This window comes from Aythya ferina, assembly GCF_964211825.1.
Source record: "Aythya ferina genome assembly, chromosome: 8".
NCBI classification, from domain to species: domain Eukaryota; kingdom Metazoa; phylum Chordata; class Aves; order Anseriformes; family Anatidae; genus Aythya; species Aythya ferina.
In genome coordinates this window covers 28764144-28786387 of record NC_140304.1, presented here as the reverse complement: position 1 = coordinate 28786387, position 22244 = coordinate 28764144, and the positions used below count along the sequence as shown (strand labels likewise).

General features: G+C 42.5%; 1 long non-coding RNA gene across 1 annotated transcript in view; it reads right to left on the bottom strand.

Moving 5' to 3' along the window:
• Positions 1–283: 283 nt before the first annotated feature.
• The window catches only part of LOC311440944, a 226292-nt gene continuing 204331 nt past the window's right edge, over positions 284–22244 (bottom strand). Inside the window, exon 4 of the long non-coding RNA XR_014695658.1 lies at positions 284–447. This is a non-coding gene — a long non-coding RNA (uncharacterized lncRNA). The remainder of the gene's footprint in view (positions 448–22244) is intronic.

Sequence of the window (22244 nt, the reverse complement as noted above, 5' to 3'; positions counted from 1 at the left end):
GTGCTGAGTATTTATGCATTTCCTGCATTTAAAAATATCCATGTACAATTTTTATTTTCCAAGGAAAGAAGGAAAATTTTACCTCAGATTCCTAAGCAAAACGGAGAGAAAAACCTGGAGGTGAACAGAGAAAGGACCTTAGGACTGAGTTTTATTCTCTTATTATCAAAGTTTATTCTCTGAAGGCAGTGACTTACACTGTAACAAGAGAGATTCAGGGAAAAAACATCCATGTCACTCACTGACAGTAGTAGGGGAGCAGTGGGAAAGTCCATGGGAAGAGATGTGTGTGATGTCTCCATTTCCAGCAATTCTGAAGTGCAATTTTCACCGGTATGGGTCAGGGCAGTTGGCAGTGGTGCTGGTTTGGGTTCTGGGTGACACCTACCTCAAGCAAGGCTCAGGCTAGCAGCGAGGTGACCCAGCTCTGCATTCAGACACACAGACCTGTTTTAAGGGATACGGCATCCCAAGAAGGAGAGGGAAAAAAAATAATGCACATTTTCTCATGATTTATGCAACTGATATGAAATATTTGTTGTACATTTCCTTTGGGATGCATTCAGTTCAAAACCTGTGATACCAACTGATAATGAGTTACACATTTATTTTGAAGCAGAGCAGGCCAACACTAATTGGAAGCACGTTCTGTTTGACTAAGCAGGTACAGGAACTCCAAAATATTCACCGTCACTTAACTTAGGTCTTTACAATAGTATTAATCAAACCACTTTTTCTAGGCTTAGAAAAAGTCAATGGAACAGTCATCAGGCAGGACACAGAGCAAAGCAATCCTGGTCAGGACCAGTCAAAAAGCGTTTTCTTTTTAGGACTGTTACATTTTCATTATAAATGAATAAATATATGAATAATAATAATAAAAAATAATTAAATTAAAATAAATTAAATTAAATTAAATTAAATTGTAAAGCTTTCAACTGTGGCTAGTAAATATTTCATTGTCAGATGAAAACTTCTAGTGATTTCAGGAAATATCTTTTTTTTTTTCCCCCTACAGAAAGGAGGCATTTTTGTAAAAAAAAGTCACTGTGAGTTTCAGGCCCCACTTCCCACTGAGGAGCAGCCTTCTGGGGAATCTGTGAGCAGTTCTTGTACACGTTCCTCCTGTGCTCCCTGGCAATCACGATGCGTCTACAAACATTAACGGGTTGTGCTGGGGCCCAACCACAGCCATGCAAGATGGAAGGCGAGCGCTGTATCCCTTACACAGATGAAGAAATTAAGATATGAGGCCACGGCAGCTGCTGCTGCAGAGCTGAGCGCCTGGCAACACTTTTCATCATCGTCATTTGCATTATATTATCCTGCACTATCACGCAAACAGGGCTGAGGCTGCGGACTGCAATGTGGTATAGAAAGACACATGAGGAGGCTATTATATCTCTTGGGACACAATTTAATGTTATCTGTAGCAGGTCTGCTCTGATAGTCATTATACGGAAAATTAATTCACAGCCAGAAAGGGGAGGCACAAGGACAGCCCTTCAGATGGCATGTTAAGTGTAGAAAACTGTGACAGCACTGCCCTAACAAGACAGTCAGCCCTTGAAATGCATTGACAATCTAGATTTTTTATGACAGCAGAGAGATCTGCGTATTAAACCCTTCACTTTTTTCTATAGATAAATAAATAGCAATAATACACACGAGTGTGGATGATGGTGGAAGCCTTCCTGTGGGCAGGAATGTATTTAGAGAACTACTCAATGAGCATTACCATGTACAGTAACAGCCGCATGGAAAAGCAGAAAATGACCAGAGGAGGCTTCTGGTGCCAGATCCTACAGCCTTGTGACCAATGCCCCAAGCTGCCCATTGAAGTGATCCGTCCTAGACATTGAAATATTGTTTTCATGGTGCTGCAATGTGGGGAACCATCAACTAATTTCTAAGCTATAGCTGTTTTTTTCCAAGTGCCAGATCTTGCCAAACACTTGGGGAAAATAATAAAAGACTATTCTCAATTGAGTTTATCTTACAATTTCAGGTGCTAGACACTGTTTCCTTCCCCAGATATGAGAAAAAAAAATGCTGTGGGTTGGTTTATTATTTTTTTCCATGTCTAATTCCAGCTGTGGGATGATTTTATGTGCCTGGCAATCCTTGCTGTGCTATCTAATAAGTGGCTGTTGAGCATTCACAATTGGCTGGAAGAATTTCAACCGCACTTCTGCAGGAGAAGAGTTCAGCAAAATTTCACGAGGGTACTTCAGCACTAAACTTTCCTATCTGGCCAAGTTACAAAATGGGCCTTTCCCTCATACCACGAGGAGATTAATAAACCAGCAAAACCTCCATACACACAGGTTGGAAGAAGAAGACAACAGAGAAGGGCTCAAGGGGGAGCCAGGACAGAACGCCCTGGTGCAAACACACTGCAATATTAAGTAAATGGGGAAAAACTATGTAGAGATTTTAATTAGTGTTAGTAGATGGTGCATGGATCTACAGCAAGGAATCCACTGAAAAACACAGGTTGCTTGGTACTGCTGGGCTGGCTCCACGCCTTGGAGAAACACAGAGTGATCTCCAGTGAGGGAATGTTCCACAAAACAGCACAGCGAGGACATCCTGCGCTGCACCATGGCTTTTTCCAAGAAAAACAGCCAGCAGCCCAAACCAAACCCCAAACAACGCAAACCTCAGAAACGTAAATAAAACTGAGCAGGAGAAAGCAGCCTTCGGAAATCTGGGAGAGCAAGGAAGGAGCAGCCCAGCTGAAGGCACCGTGGGACTTGCAGAAGACCAGCCTGCTATTTGCTCATTGCAGCAGGGTAAACACGTGGCCAACCTGTGATGAAACTGGCCCTGGGAGCAAGAGATCTGGCTGGTGAGAGCACAACAACATGCCTGTTTCCTTAGATGGGAGGTTTTGTGTGGACTTCAGCACCAGACAGTAGTAACTTTCCGTTCAAAAGCCAACGAGGAGAGTTACCACGATGGTGTAAGTCCTCTCTGAAGAAGAAAAGCACTGAGCACAGCCAGTCCCTTGGACAACGGATGCAAGTCCATGGGTTAGAGCATCTCTTGCCAGATGCTACAGAGAGCCACTCCAAACAAAGGGCCCTCTCAACGTGACACAAGTGGTGGTGAGTGTTTGCCTGGAAGTGCAGCTGACATCAGAAATAAAAAGAGTCTCCAGGAAAAACAGACTGGTCTCGAGCACTGTGCCTTTAAATAACAAGATCCTCTCTTCCAGATGATTTTAATAAGCCCAGGCACATGTGTTGTAACCCCTTGATGCAGTACAATATGAATAACCAAATAAAAGATCTCTCCAGATTTTAAGATTTACTGTTTGCGATGGGAAAAGGCCAACCAGATGACATCATTATACTTCAAATGTGAATTACTGCCAAGTTTGGTAATACTAAACTGGAGAAATTGATCCTCTATGTTTTTTCAGAAAAATGATTTTTGGCTTCGGTGGTGATTTTTTCTTTTGTTATTTATGTAACTGTAACATTTGTGTTTAGCAAACTTTAATTTTACTTAAAACTAGAGCCAGAGTACCTTATCTTACAGGTTATTTGTTTTCAGCCATCTGCTTAGCTGGAAATAATTGAGTTTGACAATTTATGGGTTAAAGAGTCAATGGATTGTGTTGGATAATTCACAAAGAGCCAAATTCTAGCTCAGGCAAAGCTGTAGCTGGCTTCAGTGGGAGTCTGCCTGATGAGGATGTCAGGATCCTGGTCTCTGTCTGGAAGATGTTGCATTGTTTGCCTGAGGAAGAAAAACCCATCCGTATGTAACAATAGCACCCTTTTCATGTAACACATCTGGATTTCTGGAAGGATAAAAAGCCACGATACTCCAGCTAGTACAATACTATATTTCATTTATATACCATCTCCTCTGATCCCATGGATATTTTCAAGCACCCCCTTGAACGAGGTCCACCAAACGCTGCTCAGCTCACCGCGGAGCTAAACAGACCAAGTCCCAAGGAGGTTAAGCCACTTGCCCAAGACTGCAAAGTGATTCACAGGCAGAGCTGAAACTGAAAACCACAAAGCTCTTTTTCCCACACCCCTGCACACCACTTCTTTCAAAGTGTTTGTTGATGATGTGAATAACAACAGTTGCAAAGCTTTGTGTTGCAGACAATTCCGGTGAGATATATATATATATATATATATATATATATATATATTAATCAACTACTTACTGAAATCTCTTCATTTTCCATTGCATTAAAGGATTCTGAAATTTCTCATTACAGCACTGTTTGCAGGCAAATCCACATCCTTAAGGCCAGGAAAATGTTCTATTTTTACAGCGTACATAAGTATACTTATTAAAGCAGCCATATATGCATGGAATCATGTTGGATCTGTATTTTTCAGAGAGGAAGCCCCAAGCCTTACAGCTGTTATTACTCTTAAAAGAGTGTAGCATGACACCCATGAAACCCACTTGATTCACCACCTACAGCAGAACAGGTCTTATTTAAGGCTTGGTGCCATCAGTGCTGCAGAGTACGATTTGCCTAGTGGAAATCACTGCCTGTTGATAACTCACTGCTGTTTTATTTGTTGTGTTTGATCCTTAAGCCTAATTCCCCAGCCCCAGTGCCATGAGATGCTTTGCCCTGAGGATGGCACGGGGAGGAGATACACGCCAGATCCTGCTGCCCTTGGGAGCCTGTGGCATGCCACATTGGTGCTTTTTGTTGTTGACATCTCTTGCTGAGGGGTAGATCTCCCAGCTGTGGACACATTTTTTCTCAGTGCCCGTGAAGGATTGGTATGATATTACTGTTAGCTGTAAAGGAAACGCATGCATGTCTGAGGAGACCCTGAAGTCACATGCTGCAAAAAGTGGCCTGTGACAATGACCTTACTCCACTTCATCCTCCAATGATTTTGCTGAAGTTTTAGCCAAGTTTGGTGAAGTTTTAGCTGTATCATCAAGTAAATACACAACCCTTCCATGCTCATCCTCATAGTCACAACTATCATGCAGACTGATATACTTTGAAGCAATTTTCCTGTTGCAAAACAGTGTTGTGCATTAAATTACAGACTTTTGGAGCACATCTGTGCAAGCCCCAGGAGTTAACCATGCTTTCATCCATCACTCGATGAGTTTTTGCAATACATCTCTGCATTGTGGCTTTGCCCATGGCAGGTGAGGGAGCGCTCCCAAGACACAGTGAGCAGAACCATGAGCCCCAGCCCAGCAGGAAGACGATGCTAAGTGCCTGCTGGTGGTGGGAAGAGATCCTGGAGCATGCCCATAGCCTGGGAGCAGCAGCGAGGAGTGGAGGATGAGGCCAAAACAAGCACAGGAACTGACAAACGCCAAGGGGAAGCTCTGGGGCCAAGCACGGGTTGGGAAGAGCGCTTGGCTCTCTGAGTGAGAAGAACCTTCCCGGCTCTTTGGTTCCTGGTGTGCAGGGGAAATGGGGCTTCACAGCAGCCCTTGGAGGAAGCCGCCCCACATCAGCACTGGCTTTCACCCCAGCCAGGCATTCTTCCTCCCACCAGCCAAATGAGGAAAGAAAAGAGGGACAAAAAAAATAGCGCTAAGCCCTGAATTTTGGCGAGCTGCTTCAGCCATTAAAAAAAAAGTTGAAGGCCTCTCTGGTTACAGCAACAGCCGCCATCTGAACTGTGGGCGAGTTCAAGCCCAAGGATGGCTTTGTAGGACTGGTTGTGAGGAGGTTTGGGGTGGGATGGTTCACACACCTCATTAGGGACCAGCGCCAGGGCAAGAGCTGTGTGTGGCTGGCCTCATGCCAGCGGCCGGTTTTAGTCACACCAGCTGGCATCTGGGCTGGAGTAGGGCAGGGCAGCTGCAGATGAGGCAGCATCAGTCTCTCAAATCCTCTTGGCTTTAGAAGCTGGTTTCCGTGGCTCAGGGAGGTTTGGGTGGCATAAAGAGCTTTCTGTTGTCCAAACCAGTCCTGGGGGAAAGGTTCAGGGATGACCAGCTCCTGGGCACGGAAAGAAGTGTAAATATTTGCTGCTGTTTTATTAAAAAAAATGATATATTTTTTTTCCCACCCAGCTGCACAGACATGCTCCACAGATGTGGTGGGCAGATGAGGATCTGGAGTGGGGAAAGCAGAAAATCTCTGCTCCTGCGCTTCTTGCTGCACCCCTAGGTGCTCTGCTAGTTGGATTGTTGGTAGATATGGGAATCTGGCAAGCTACGAACAGCCACTTGCTTTAACCAGAGAGTGTGAATGCAGTTATGTATTTCACAGCATGCAAAATCTACCATGGACTTGGCAGAAATGTCCCCACTAGTCAAAAGAATAAGGAATATATAAAATACTGAATTCCTGTATCCAGATGAACTGGAACACAACCCCAGAAAGGAAGAACTAAAGAATTAAAGCACAACATTTAGTTAAAGGTCCTTACATTAAGCAATATCATGGCCATGATATAGGGCCCCCAGAGCTTTATTCTCAATGGGGCATGACGCAGTGCATGGAGGAGGGAGGCCAGGTTTGCAGACACAGCACACAGCACATGGCACATGGCTTGGCACGATGGGGAGGGCCAGCAGAGGTGAAAATGATCAAGGTTTTCCCAGGGAGAGGGAGGTGAAGGAGCTATAACAACCCTTCAGAGGAAAGCATTGTCCCTTTCCAATATCACATCCTTACTTCTTCCTCCTTCCCTCTCTGTATGGACCACGTAGATCCCAGTGCCCTCCATGAAAATCACTGTGTTGACTTCAGGTACTGCCCAAGCCAAAATACATCAGGGAAGATGAGGGAAGGAAAGGCAGGACAACCAGCACCCCGAGCCAAAGTCCTCCTGCACCTAAGTTCTGTCTGAGTTACAAGGGGAGGGTATATCTTGGGGTAAATGAAGCAGGGACCACCACAGGAGGGTGTTTACAGCCAGGAAGATGCTCCAAGTTATCATTGCAGGTGCTCTTCTGACAGCTTTTGGATTCACTTTATTTTACAAATAATCATGGCTGGTTGCCTGACTTTGAACTTTGGTCGGGTGGCGTCCTGCATTTCAGCAGAAGCCTTGCATTTAGTGGTGTCCAACTAAAACATGTAATGTGGTCAGAAATGTGTTTTCCCTTGTTTTAAGAGGAGCAGCAGAAGGAAACTTGGAGGAAGTTCTGGTCTCTTTTTTTCCTTCACTATTGGATGGCTTGAGAAATGAAAGAATCTGTTTCTGTGTGAATGTATCCCTTTGGACTATTTTTGAAACACATTATCTAGAGCTGTGCAAAGGATTGTTTTATTTCTGTGTGGGTTTATTTTTTATTTTTTATTATTTTCTGCCAAACCAGAAACAAACAAACAAACAAGCAAAAAACAGAAAAAAAGTCCATTTCATATTGACTGATCTCTTTCATGCCATCATGCCACTATAAGTTAATAGTTCTGTTTCATTTTCAGATTTTGATTGCTATTTTCTTAGCCCTTAGAAAAAAAGCTTGAAATTGCTTTTTCATGAAAAAAAAAAAAAATCTGCCTCCAAATTAAAAAGAGAAAAAATCTGTTTAGAGAAAACAAAAACAACAACAAAAATGAATAAAATATGTTAAACTGACTCCATTTTCTTATTGGCTTGCAGGTAAAGCTCTTTGGAAGCTGTCTAACTAATTTCTCATCTTAAAAATGATATTCTAGCAAATTGTCTGTTCAGAGAAAACCCCAGTAAATTTCCAGTCCTTGTTTAATATGAAGTGATACTTGGGCAAATGTACTATTTCAGAATGAATAAAATAGCGCAAAACTAGAGATGTCAAACAAATTGAAATCACCTGACATTCAGGGCTAGGTAGTGGAGCAGAATCTCACCAGCTTGGAATAAAATAACATGACCTGAATGCAAAACCCTTTTGAAATGCAATTTCCTTCTTGGGGCACACACAAATCAGACACAGATGCAGCAATGTCTCCTTGCCTTTCAGCTGATCACAGTGCATGTTTCTAGCCCACCTTGACTGCAAAGAAGTTCAGTACTTAAGCCTCAGTGGATCAGCATGATCATCTAATGCCATCTGCCTCTCTTGGAGTTATTCCTGTTATTGCCCAAGCAGTACATCTTGGAGAAAAACAGGAAAAAAATGGAATGGATCTTCCTAATCTTCTTGAAATCTAGAAATGATGCACACTGAACTGCTACCAATTCACCCAAAAAGGATTTCTTGGAGGTCCTTGACACAAGCAGCAACCCAGCTACCTCTGAATGTTCTCTGACAATGTCATAGCCCATAGCGGACTGCTTTGCATCATTCCCATCAAGGTGCTTAGGAGGAAGGATGAATCCTTTTGACATTTTTAAGGTGCTAAAATAGGATCTGGGGAAGTGAGGCAGGTTTTTGATGCAGCCCTGGTGATCAGGAGACAGGGTTTGAGAAGGGAAAGCACTGGAGACTTTTCTCCAACTTGTCTTCATTTACCTACCAGTGTCCAGGACGCCATCAAAGTATCAATGCTCTTGAACATCTTTTGTTTGGGTGAGGTTAGAGTTAAATCTTTCTAACGCATTTTTGCTGCCAGCAGTTGCACGCAGCTAGAAATGGATATCTAAAGAGAGTGCATACGAAGCAACTAACCACAATTGGTGTTAATTTGGAAGTGTTAGATTTGAGGGTCCATGAGAATAAAGTTCCCTGAACAGATCTCAGTTGTGGCCCCAAGTCAATGCAGAGTGTTGTGCTGGGTGTGTGAACTTGAGGAATTTGAGCTAAGGATCATGATGACACTAAGACACCAAAGAATACATAAATGGCTATGCAAAAAAAAAATCCTCCTCTTTTTCCACATTATTTCAGTATGTATTTTAATGGAATTTTGGATGAAATTCAGCTAATGCTTGGAAAGGTTTGGGCTGTTTTACTATCTTAACCATATGTCAGTGCTTCAGTCCTTCCCTGCTAGATTTAGGGTGTCTACAAACCAGTAACAGAGTCTAATCAAGTGTGTCCGGAAAGGGACAAACCCAGCAGTGTGTGACCAACACAATAACTTCTTTTTCATTTTTTTCTAACTTCCTGGTGTGCTAATATGATTATTGTCCACGGACATGGAGTCTTTATTTTAGGAAAATCTTGGAGCGGATTGCAAACACATTCCTTATCCTTTCCCTGAGAAAACATTTATGCTTGTTTTATGGTTGGGTAGTTGCTCAAATGCCCATGCAATGTATCCGAGGGGGGCTGGCGTGTGGGAAGAGCAAGCCCAGCTGCCCAAAGAGAGTCTCCTGAGGGCAAGCTTGGCACTTTGGCCAAGAATATTTTTGAGGGGGTTCAGCGGAGCTCCTGACAAATCACTTCCATGCGAGTCAGCCAGGCCAGGAGGACAGAGGTAGCTGCAGCTGAGGCTCGTGGCTGATGTCAGTGGTGCAAGGTGCCCCAGGCACCCGTGTCTAACCAGACATGGCCCACAGAGGTGGCTGGTACATAACCCCTGCACTAGCCATGGGCCATGAAAATGGGCATGGAGAGGACAGGGTGGACAGCAGAGGTATACAGTCCCCACCTCCCCCAGGGTGGCTTTCCAGTTTTGAGAAGAGAAAGACATTCCTCAGCTTCTTGGGCCTTCCTGGAGGATGGTGGCACGACCTTCCTTTGCTTTAACTCTCCTTTTCAATTCACAGTAAATTAAGATTGCTATTATTATTATTAGAAAAACACTTGAATAGCCCAGGGAGGCAAGTTAAGAGGAGCTGGTGACATCCTGAATCTCACACAACCTTTTACCCTCACATCTGTGCGTTTTCATCAGCTGAATTAAAAGTGAGTAGAAATGCTCACACAATTACAAGTTTCTATGTATGAAACGACTGGTTGGGTACCCACGCTGCTGGGTCCTGTGCCAATTAGCTGAGGCAGAGCACAGTGACTCCAGCTTATCCGCACAGCACAAGGCTCTTCGTCATCTCAGCCTTTCCCCTCTAATAAGGGGTTGTGCTTCGGTCGCATAGTTTGGTCTCCATTCATAAACAGAACACATTGCAATGTGAAAATCTGGTTGTAATCTTCCCGCATGATTTCTGGGGGCATGGCATTTCACTCCTAAGCAAGGAGACTACGAGAACTTTTCTGTTATGTCCTTCTGTTAAACACCATTGTGAGACATCACTCAGGGGTGTCTTTGTGCTCCTGGGGGCATCGTGGATGGGAGCCCTCCTGCCTTAGGGTTGATGGCAAAAGTCACTGGGTCAATGAAACCAAGTTTCAACTAAAGCACCTGCAGCCTGGCTTGCTACTCCACAGAGAGCAGCTGGTATCTGCAATGCAAAGGATCCCACTCAGCACGGCCTCCCCTCCTTCTCCCATAGAAATGCTGCAACAAAAAAATAACCCTCTCTAAATAAAAACAACATCGAAAGATCTTCTGGCCCTCAAGGATCTATTGTCCCTAATTCCCCTCTCATTACCACTGTTTATCTAACACTTTTGCACTTGGGTTCACAGGTTATCAAACGCCTTAGCCTTGTCATTGTTGGTTCTCACCCACGCTAAGGATGGCACTGTCAGGATGCTCAGGCTTTGGGGCTGGACGTGCTACAAGGGATCAAAATGCTTCCTGTGCAGAGTGACGACCACATCAGCAGAATGTGTGCTGGGAGAGTACAATTCTGTTGTTTCAGCGCCACAGCTCCAGTTCAGGAGACAACAGAGCGTCTTCCCATCTGCCAAGTGCAATGCAATCCATCTGCTCCCTTTGACATCACTTTGCTGCCTCTTGCAAGACCTATTCCCCACCGTCTCTGCGCTTTCCAGGCACACCGTGACTCATGTTCTTCCCAGGTACAGCAAAGCTGCGAATTCCCTTTGGACATTATAGCAGTTCTCTTATTTTGACGGTCTCCCGCTTCAGTAGCTTTCACAGGGTTGTAGTTCTTGGTGTGAAGAGTAAAACAGATGTTTTGTTTTGTTTTGTTTTTCCAGCAAACAGCAAAGTTATTTCTACGAAATAACACAATAAGAAAGCAAGATCCTGCCAAATCTCAGAGCATTAACCTGCAGCTTTAGCAGTGTGCATTTTCCGTTTAACCCACTAGTAGCCAGAAAAGCAAGCATTTAGAGGTAACACAGGTAAAACGGGCAGATGTGATGTGTGAGGCAGATCTTTGTGAGTGGATTCACCTTCCCTCACTTTAACCATACAGAAATAAGACTTAAATGTGGTGGAGAGCCACCCTGGGGCCCCTCATGAATCAATGAAGAGGAACAGATGTATTTAGGGTGTGATGGCTACTGCAGAGCAAGATTGAAGAAGGTTGAGGTCCTTTAGGTGTCTTTTTCTCTTTATTCAGTCTAACGGTGGCTAGCTCCGACTTTGACACCATGAGACAGGTGAAACATGCTGTTTTCAGGTCAATGAAGAGGTTGGGTGCTGGAAAAAGCTTTCTGCCCGGAGCCTGGCTGTGCACTGGAGCAAAGCATGCCACCTCTTCCAAACCACAGGAGTACACAGCAGCATCTCTCCAGGATGAGCAAGGTGATAACGTAAAGTATGAGCAAAAGAACACAGTCTGAGCTTTGGTAGGAATGAAATATAATAAAGCTCAGTAAGTCATTGTGTTTCTTGGTAAAGTACCACGTACAACTATAAATTGTCTGTGTGATTCTACAGGTGACAGAAGATGTATCGGTCTCCGATCGCTGAGCTGATTTAATGCATGAATCTGTAACAACATTGTTTGTTTAAATTTATGACACCGAAGTGGAATGAAGCCTCTCAGATGTTTAAGATGTGATTTTCCCTGCTGTAAGCAGGCTCCTTTGTTCTACTCCTGCACTCCTTCAATACCTAACCTTGTAAATGGGTCTAAATCAAGGAAATTTGGGTTAGGATTAGGGCTTCCTAATCCAATTTTAAGCCTCTATTTAATTGCTCCTTGGAGGCCCAAATACTGATGATTTCTCCGTTTTAACATCTTTGGTTTAACATGAAACAAAGCGGAAATTATATTTGCTATCAGAGCAGTTGCTGTAGCTGCCACATGGATGTCAGGTGAAGGTGAGAGGAAGAGAAGGGGCTTTGTCTTCTCGGGAACATGAAGGGATACCGCAGTGCTGCTCATAGGAAGTGGCCATCCAATAAAACGTCTGGGCTCTCTTCATCCTGCTGCCTTCCCTCTGCAAACGAGGGGAAAGAGCCCTTCTTTGCAACTGGTCTCAAGTTTCTTTTTCATCAGAGGAATGTAAATGAAAATACAGGGCTTACCACCAAGAATAGACGTACATTTAAGCTCTCTCAAATAAGCAGTCATCTCAGATTTCCAAAAGAATAGGGATAGACTGGTTTTGCTGTTAGAAAAGGGCCACATTTTCAAGCAAAATTGCTTCAAATCTTCCTCTTAACCAGCTGCTTCTTTTGAAACTTAAAAAGTCAGACAAGACTTCTCAGATAAACCACACAAATGAATCATATTCCCAGGCAGAGAAGATCCTGATATTGAATTATTTCTTGCCAGTGTCCAGTCTTGCAATCCCTGGGCTAAATGAACAAGGATTTCCATGGAAAATGACCTAGGCTCCTTTTTCTCTTTATGTTTTCTGTAGAGTTGTCCATTGGAAGACATGCAGCTGGGAAAATACTACAAAAACAGTTCCCAGGAATACTCATTTTAATGCCTTATTGCATGTGCTGTAGCTGTGCTTATGTTCTTTTTTAAGTTTCTTTTTCCAGTAACGAACACATTTACTGACAGGAACAATTACAGAAGCAAAAAAATAATGGGAAGAAATTGTATAATTCAAATATTCACATTGGAAACTTGGAACAAAGTTCCTTTGATCATGTAATAAAGTCATATTGCACTCTCCTGTAAATCTAATGGCTAATAAAAAAAGGGTTGGGATTTGAATACTGATAAGAAAAACTGATTCATCTGATGTTATTTGCAACTGATGAAGAGACTTTTGGGGACAAGAGGGGGTATGTATTATGCATGCTCTGTGAGACCACCACAGCTTAAAGCAAGCAGACACAGGCAGCAGTGCACAGCTATGCCGAATGAAAAGGGATGGGAACTTTTGCCCACACTGAATGCTGGTTATTCAACACTAAGCTATTAAAAGATAAGGATATAAAGATATGATATTCTTATCCGTAACGATAGCTCTGCATCTGCTGCAAAAGAACTCCTGCACTAGCCAGTATGCCTCAGCTGAACTAGATGGAAATATGGCTATTTATGGTTATTATGACTTATACCCTGAATCAGGAAAAAAAAGATACCACTAAACTAACCAAAAAAAGCCATAAGTGCAATCCAATTGCAGGAATCACCATAAAGAATAAAAGCTAAGAATTAAATACCTTAGAAATACTCTTAAGGGTGATGCAGATTTTTTTAATATGGACACAGCAATGAGTCCTCAAAAAAAAAAAAAAAAAAAAATTTGAACTGGAGAAATAGAAAATCTGTGCTGTCTATGCAGTGTAATTAAAAATTTGGCAAAAGCACCACTTAAAACAGCTAGGTTGTTGGAGAATGTCAGCAATGACTGAACTCAGCTGGTTAACCTCTATTTCTCCAAGAGTAATTGGAGAGACAACTATTTGGTTTGATAGGCAAAACCTCAATGAAAGGTTTTCTACTTTAGGTTTTCTGTCACTGTGCCAGGTCAGATCTCTGTATTAAATAAAAGATGGAAAAGAAACAAACAAACAAACAAAACAATACTCTCTTCAGTTAAAAATGTGATGACGACTTAGCTGGGCATAAATCCAGCTAAGCTGCCATCATCCATAACAGAAATGGGTGGAAATCATCCGTAACAGAAATTATTTGGTCATCAGTGGTAAGACGAGAAATCTGGCAGTATCCCATCCACCTGTGATGGATGTTCCTGAGTTTCTTTCTCATGCCACTGAACTCATTGGTGGGAAGTATATGAGGCTGTTCAGCAGCAGAAATGGCCCAGTTAAAAACCCCACCTGAAAGACAGCATGGTACATGGCCCACTTCTTGACTTTATGAGAAGAGATGGTGACGGATTGCAGTGGCTGAGAGGGCAGATAAGTAACTATTCAGTAGAGCGGTTTAAGCTTTCTTCCTTTTCTTATTTAAAAAGTGATTCTCTTAGGCACAACAAAAGTGAAAAGAGGTTAAATCTATTCATTTCAAAGGACACTTGTGCAAAGATACTGAAGAACGCATAAAAGTAATTTGTGAGCTCCACTTCTTACTTAAGTCAACTATTTTCACAAAGGATTCATGAAGCATGTTGGGATTCTTTCAAGTGCCTTATTTTCAGCTACGGAGAGGAAAACAATCTTTTAGTTTAATAGCCCAACTTTTTAAATATTTATGCCTGATCTGAAAATCTGCCAACATTTTCTCCCTTAATGGATGATTAGAAAAATTTCTTCAGTTCTTACTTTATCTTTCTGCTGAGCTGGTGTCATGTGGATTGGTGCGCAGTGGTTTGGTACACTGCAGCAAGCTAAAGAGAAAGGAAACACCAAGCTAAAGAGAAAGGAAAATACTTTTGTACCAAAATGAGGATACTTACTGCCCACCTTCCATTTTCTGAGCCTGACAGCCCAGAGTGGAAGTGCTTTTTGGTAAGGTACCTGGGTCTGTCAGGTAATTCCTAGAAAGTGTGGAAAGAGACTTTAACCTTTTTGCCTCCATCAGATAGTTTTTAACGAATTTAGAATGCTGTCAAAATGTCTTCTGTAGCATATGCACAAGAAGAAGGGCACAATCCTGAATAGGAAATTGTGCATGATCCCACTGTTTACTCCAAAGGGAAGAGCATGCACAATGCAGAAAGCCTATGCATCATTTACACAGTACTTAATTTCCTCAGATTTCCTTACGATTACCTGAGTCCCGAGCCATAAGTCTTTTACTCCCCCCAGCAGCTCCACAACAGTGTATTTTTCTCCAGAGCTTCAGGCTTTGTGGCAGTGAGGTCTTCAGAGGTGGAGTTAATTTCCCACAAAGAAACCAACAGCTAACAGGCCGATGTGGATGGCTACATTTCTTTTCAATATTTGGATAAACTCTGATTCAACTTACTTTTTTAGCATTTTTTTTACAATGTAATTATTTGGAAAACAGAACAATGTACAGTACCAAGAACATTCGAAAATAGAGATTGAGCAATAAGAACATTATAGGACTTGATTTCAAAAGAATGCATGCAGCAATTATTCCAGGCTGCATTAAATTACAAAAATTGAGAAAAGCTGTGACCTAGATATTTCTCCTCCTGAAATATTTTTCATTTCAAGTGTCTACTTTTTTTTTCAGGGTCCGTTTCTAATGAAAGGAGTATTATTTTGTTGGTAAGGTTTTTATCTTCGCAAACCCATTATGCTATATTAACAGGTTGCAGGGGATAGTTAAACACAACAGAGACATATGTAGTCCCAGTAGAGCAGACCAACAGATTTTGAAACAAAGATACTCTGCAAACCACTGGAAGTTATACAAAACAGACAGGAGAACTATTTAAGAGAGGAAACCTGATATGAATCCAGTGCTGGAATTGAAAAGCTGAAAAGCTCAAAGAGCAAAACTCAAGTATAAAATGTTATCTGTGCAGGAGGGGATTAGTTATGAGCTGAATTATATTAAAACACAGTCTATGCTAAGGAAAAGTTACAACACACATCTTTTTTTTTATAGGAAAAATACAGCCATTTTTCATGGATTCAGTACTGGAAAAGCAGCATTGTACACAACAGAGGAAAGAATAGCTACAAATATAGAGAAATTACTGGTTTTCTTGGTGTAATCGAGTGCTGTAGAATGTGATAGAAGACCAACAGAATATAGTGTCCTGCCAGGAACTTTCATAAGAGTGTGTAAAGATGAATTAAAAATACCAAACACAAGGACGTTGTAATTGTAATAATTGCTCTGATTCAGGGTCAGGACTGCCTGGGTAGATTATACGGTGAGTCATATATTTTTTTAATCTGCTCCTAAACAGTGATTATCAACGTAGACCACAAGTTCACCTGTGGAAACCTTACAGGATGAATGACTGTTGACTTAAAGATTTCAATAAATTGTTATTTACTGAAATGTTACTCATGGTTACAGTAAAGTCAAGTACTGATCTTCTACGCACAAACTACTTTATCTGAACTGATTTATCACCTATCACTAATAGCTCTAAGTTCCTCTGCATCCTGTTAAAACAGTTTTGCAAATATTTAACTGCATCATCACAAGTCCAAAGCAATTTTCCCTAGGACTTTATTGCCTCTTTGAAGTATCAACCTGTAGAAACACTACTCTTCTCATCACACCTAGCCAGATCAAGGTCCAGCAGAAATATTGCTGTATATTTTAGATGAAGACTTTCAGATGGGCTCTGATAGAGGCTTGCAGTCAGGCAGTTGGCACTCCCTTCCCAGAACTAGATGTGGCTTTTGCTACTGCCTCTGTGACTCAGGGCATGCCCACGCTGCAGTTACTACACATCATGGGCATGGCAGGGATGTGGGGAGCTTCCCACACAGGGGAAAGCAAACACCTGAAGATCCAAATCTGAAAATCCTGGGGAAGAGGAGAAAGATGCCAAGGGACCAACAGTGTTTCCAAGAAGAAGCATTGGCTTTGTGCCCCCAGGAACAGCCTGGTGGTGGGAGGACACCTGCATGCCACCTAGATGCATGTGTATGTGACAGGACATGCCTGGGACAGAGCATGGCCACATCTCCCCATGGCAAGCAGGAACCTGTTGTGATTTTCACTGAAGGAAAAAAATACCCTTACTCTAGAGTCTATTTCCCGAGATCAGAAGATCCAAGCCCTGAGCCCACAGCTCCCCCAGAGCTTGACAGCAATAGGTAGGAAATGTTTTCCTACATCCTGAATAATGGCTTTATCCACTCAAAATACGTTTTCAATACAAATATATCCTACATGAACTGAAAGCACTTACATTTGAAAGAGCTATTCATGTCTATTAAGTCAGACAAATGATTGAAATTTAACATTAAAAGTGCAACTCCACACCTTGTACCATTTATTGACAGGAAATTAGGAACAATTAGATCTCTGTAAAGCATGGCAAAACCATGATTGCCAAAGGTCAGACCTCAGGAAAACCCTGCAGAAAGCTCAACAGCCGAATTTCTTTGCAGGTATGCTTCTTTTCACTTATTTTGTACATATGGTTTCAGCAACAATCAGGTAAAATGGACAAAAACAGATTTCCCCCACCAGCTGTAATAAATTCAATCCATTTTTCCCCTCCTGTTATAAACAAGCAGAAATGTTGCATAGAGCAGACACTCTCTGGTCTTTTATGGGCATTATTGTGCTCTGGAATGGAAAGAGGACTGGCAAAGATTGCTTGCAAGTAAAGGAATGAAGGAAAGAGAATTAATTTTCTTGCAACTTGCTGTGTGTATTTCTTGAGTTTTAATACACTTGCATACAGAAAGTTCACAATGAAACACCTTGTGTAAATATTGCAAGCCCCTGCCTGGAATTCTGGCAATGAGCTGTCAGCAGATAAACTTTCGCTGTTACTTTCCGTAAGTGGATAGCCTTGAAAACACACAAGAAAAATAAATTTAAAAAAAAAAAGTAAAAAAAAAAAAAGTCAGATTTCATGATTTCCTTTTCAAAATGGACTGAAATGTTGATTCCTATGAGTTTTTGTCTGTCAAGACAAAAATTAAGAACTGAATTTTTTCCTAAATGTTATATCCAATTCAACCCCATTTTGAATAAAATTTAATTTGGATTCTGAAGGTTTTAGGTTCTCATAAATATTCCCACATAGAGTATAGATTAGATAGATAGATAAATTGACAAAATCCGTATCTTTTTTTTCTTAACTTCCAGTTCTGGCTACCACTTGAGCCAAACATCCCAAAACAAAGCAAAGAGGAATATTCTCTTGATAATCCCAGCTGTGGCCAGAAGAAATTGCGCCTGAAATCGCGTGAGAAATTTTTGAGACAAATGAGCTTTGGCTAGCTCAGCTGTGAATGTCTGGATGCTTATTTAAAGTGAAGTGACCCCAAACTGCAAAGCACTGGCTGTTCACTCGTCACTAATTTCTAATAGTCACTCTGAGACAGGGTGAAATGGCCAAGAAAGGGTTATGGGCTCCTTGTTTGCACAGAGGATTTAAGAGATGAATGAGGAAAGGAACAGTCTCAGGGGGGTGTAGGCCATGTTGGTTGGAGGAATTGCTTTCTTTAGGTGTTATGCTGGAGTTTTGATGTTGGAACCATAAGGTTTATAATGGCCAAAGGCAGAGAGTGATGGCAGCCATCAAGGTGGCATGGTGTCCTTGTAGACAAGTCAACATCCACTGCTGTGGTTGGGCCTTGCTTCTCCTCTGCCTCATGGAGGATGAGGTGGACTAAGGGGTCCCTCCATCTCCATCAGGACAGACGTGACTCTCCCACTCCATCTCCTCTGCCACCGCCTCGTCCCTAAGGTGTTTCCTCCTCTACACATTGGGCCACCTTTGTGCAGCCTTGGGCAAGGCTGAAGGGGCAGACTCAGACTTTGAGCAGTTCCCTAGGAAAAGCTGATTTTTGGGGCAATGGAGGGTAGGTGTGATGGAGGAGGACAAGGAGAATATGTAGTCTGGGAAAGTGGGAAGCCTTTTCTGTCTCTGGTCCCTCAGACGAGTGCAGCTGAGATGAGTATGTGCTTTTACAAGCAATTATTTTAAAGTGTGCCCAGAGGACACAATAGTCAGGCTTTATTGGATATGTAATACACACTGTGACAGTATATGGTGCTGTTGCAGGCCAAAATTACAATTCTGGGACCTTGCAGCATGCAGCTGCTCAGTAAAACAAAGGAAATCCCCCCAAAAGAAAGAGAGAAAAAAAAAGGGGGGGGGGGGGGGGGGGGGAAGGGGAGGGTTAATATGCTTTTAAGCAAAATTCAAAACACAGATTATATGACTTCCCTCATTTCAGGGTTTTTCTGTGCCTTTAGAGCCAGCTGGGGGAAATATGAAAGAGCATCTCCCCTAGAGTGGTGGAGGAGGTGGGAGGGGGCTCTGGAGGATCACTGGCATTGGAGGGGCCAGAGCTGGCAGTGGCCCTTGCACTGGTACCACCAGGACTGTGACATCCCTGTTGGTTCTTCTGAGTAGATCTCCAGGCACATCAGTGCCATGGTTTAGTCCCACGTGTTCATCCACACGTAGTTGGCCAAGGAGATAGAGAAGAAGCACCTGGCAGGTTAAAGCTCTGACTCACTGGGGCGGATGACGATCACCTTTTGGGACAGGCTTGCAGCTAGTCCTGGAAGTCAACTGGAGCGAGACCATGCTCTGGGAACAGAGGGAGGCAGCTGAGGACACAAGCTGTGGGAGATCTGTCCCACCACAGGAACCACAGAGCAGATTTGCTCTTTCATGGTGCTTATTTCCTTCGTGCCACTGACCCTAACCTGTTTAGTAACTGACATATTGTTCTGCACTCTCGGTCATTTACCATGAATAACTTTTTTGTTAGTTCACTTTCTGCTCTAAAAGTTATTTTGGTTTTTGGAAACTTTGTTGCTCTATTCCAGAAATCAGGCTAAGTGCTTCCCATCTAGAACAGAGTGCACGCAGATGTTGGCAGGGCAACCTCAAGACAAATTAGGATCTGACCAAGCACTCTTGCAAACAGACCAATTGACACAATGGGCCAGCAGAGTATGTGATACAGATCTTAGATAAGGCATGCAAAATCTAATAAGAAAAACAGTGAAGCAGAAAGAGGGGATTGTTAAGCATTCTTGAATGATCTGGGCAGGGACAGGAGCTGCTGTCCCTGCCCAGATCATTCAAGAACACTTAAATTTCATGTTGTATACTATTAACATGACCTCAAGAAGCAATACCATTGTTTTAACAGTGATGTAGTGTGGCACAGATCACACAAAGCCTGTGTCTTATTTCATCATTGTAGTTCTACTGGAGCATATTTCCATGTGGTAAGCATTGCCCAGCTGCTGGGCTGCGACTATTGCTTACCTTGAAATCCTTCTTGGAAACGCAAATAAATGCACAGACATTTCCGAGCCACTTTCTCTGCAGCCAGCTCTGCATTACGCACTCAGGACTATTTGCAGAACAGAAGGGGATGGCACCCCTTTGCTCAGAGCTGCTGCAATGCATGGACCCCTATGTTCACAGGAACCAACAGACACGGAAATGAGATTTCGGGACCAGGTGGGCTGGTCTGTCCCTGAGACCGTACACCTGTAGAGGTCAATCACTATAGAATGAAATACTTTGCTGGTTAAATCTGTATTGCCAGATTTACAGCTTCTTGTTGCTGGTTCCTCTGTGTGCTGGGGTTGAAGCCCCCCTGTTGTGACCAGATTCCCTGAGGTTGCATTTGCCACATCATAGAATCATTAAGGTTGGAAAAGACCTTTGAGATCATCTGGTACAACTGTCCACTTGTCACCAATATTGCCCACTAAACCATGTCCCTAAGTACCACTTCTACCTTATCCTGTGTCACAGGAGGCTGGCAAGGACCTGGCTTGCTATGGGTAGCACATGAGGGTTTGCAGGGTGACCCTACCTGTAACAGGCAGCATGGTGGAGGCTTTGCCCAGAGCTGGAAGAGGTGCTTTGTACCATGCATCAATGGGCTAACTAAAGCAAAGGCTTTCAGACCTGTTAACTCAGATTCAGGGAGTCTGAAGTAATATATTAGGTCAAAAACTCCATTAACTCAAGCTGAGTAAAAACATCACTGTCAACCACTATCCAAGTTTAACACAAACCTCTTTGGCTCCCTGGTTCAAGCAATTTTATCAACATTTGATCTCCTTTGACATCAGAGTTGGCTTCTGTCTCTAGATCATTTTGTCTAGACTCAATGTTTACATTAGACTTACCCAGATTGGCACCGTTTGCTTGGCAATCTCTTTGTGCGCGCGCGTGTACGCTTATTGCAGCTTTGTTTACGCAGCTTCCCACTGAGTTTGTGACCAAAAATAAGCACAGAATTAAATGTAAGCAATACTCAGTGGGATACTAAATGCATTTTATAGGGTTTGCCTCTGAAGCAAAGGATATGAACTGATTTTCAGGCATCTACAAAGGCCTGTAATCAAACCCAGATCATCAGACAAGAGTGATTGTTCGGGTGAGCTAAATTTCTTCTGCTTTTCTCCATTGGAACAATTACCGAAACCTCAGTCATGTTCAATATGTAAAGTGGCAGCAAAACCCAAATCTCAAAACCTTTGCAGGACACTATTTTCTATATATACATACTCTAACCCAGGGCTAGGCAGTCAGTGAAGAGCTGTGGAGTTCAGTGGCCTTTGGAAAAGAGCTGCAATTATATTAATAAAAGATGAGCTTCATAGTTCATGATGGATGGAGGTTGTTACTCCATCTAGGAATCAGCACTTGAAAATCAATTTCTTCTTAAATACTGAGGAAAAGGATTTTTAAAGAGATAACGTCTAAAGTCATGGATCTGAAAGCCAGACAGCATTGTCAAAGTACCCAGCTGCCCTCCTGCAAGTCGCAACTGTAATATTTCAGAAGGTAGTTCAGATGTGCATCTCTGACTCGAGTTATCCTCTAGACAAACATTTCTCCTTGGCAGCCATGACTTCAGCTAGATTTCTTCTTCCATCATTGCTCTTTGTTTGTCCTGAGTAAGAAGAATAAAAATATTAACTGTAACTATAAAACCAATATTTGGTCAACATGACTATCCAGGTCTTGAAAAGAGGAAGCGATGTGAACGTTTGGGGTATGACTAAAGCCAGCGAGGGAGCAAAAGAGTTCATGGGAAACTGCAATGTTTGCTTTCACCCAAAAGCTCCCAAAACTTTGCATTTTGTTCTCGTTTGTGTTAGTATTAATCGCTCTAATCAAGTTAACTATCAAGATATTGTGTAGTCCTGGATTCTTCTTTCTTCTAAGTGTCTCTTCCTGGTCATGTTCCCACGACACACGTTGGCTGTGGCTTGGCTGCTCATTATTGAGAACAAGACTTCACAAAAGGACTAGGATGAAAGTTTTTCCAGGCAGAAGGGAACAGCACAAAGAAGAGAGGCCGTAGGTTTTCTGCTGCACCCAATACTGCTATGAATGGATTTTGTCTTTAGGAGACAGGAAAGATATTTTGATTTGGTTAGCAAAGCAGTTGTTTTTAATGGGCTGAGCTTTCTGAAATTACACCAAACACTTTAAAAGGTAGGGCTTGCAGCAGCTCCCCACCACTTGGAAGGAGTCTGAAGTGCTGCTCTATAGAGTTTCTATTGATTTTCTCAGACTTGTTTTTTCTTCTAGCCATCAGATCCATGTGACCT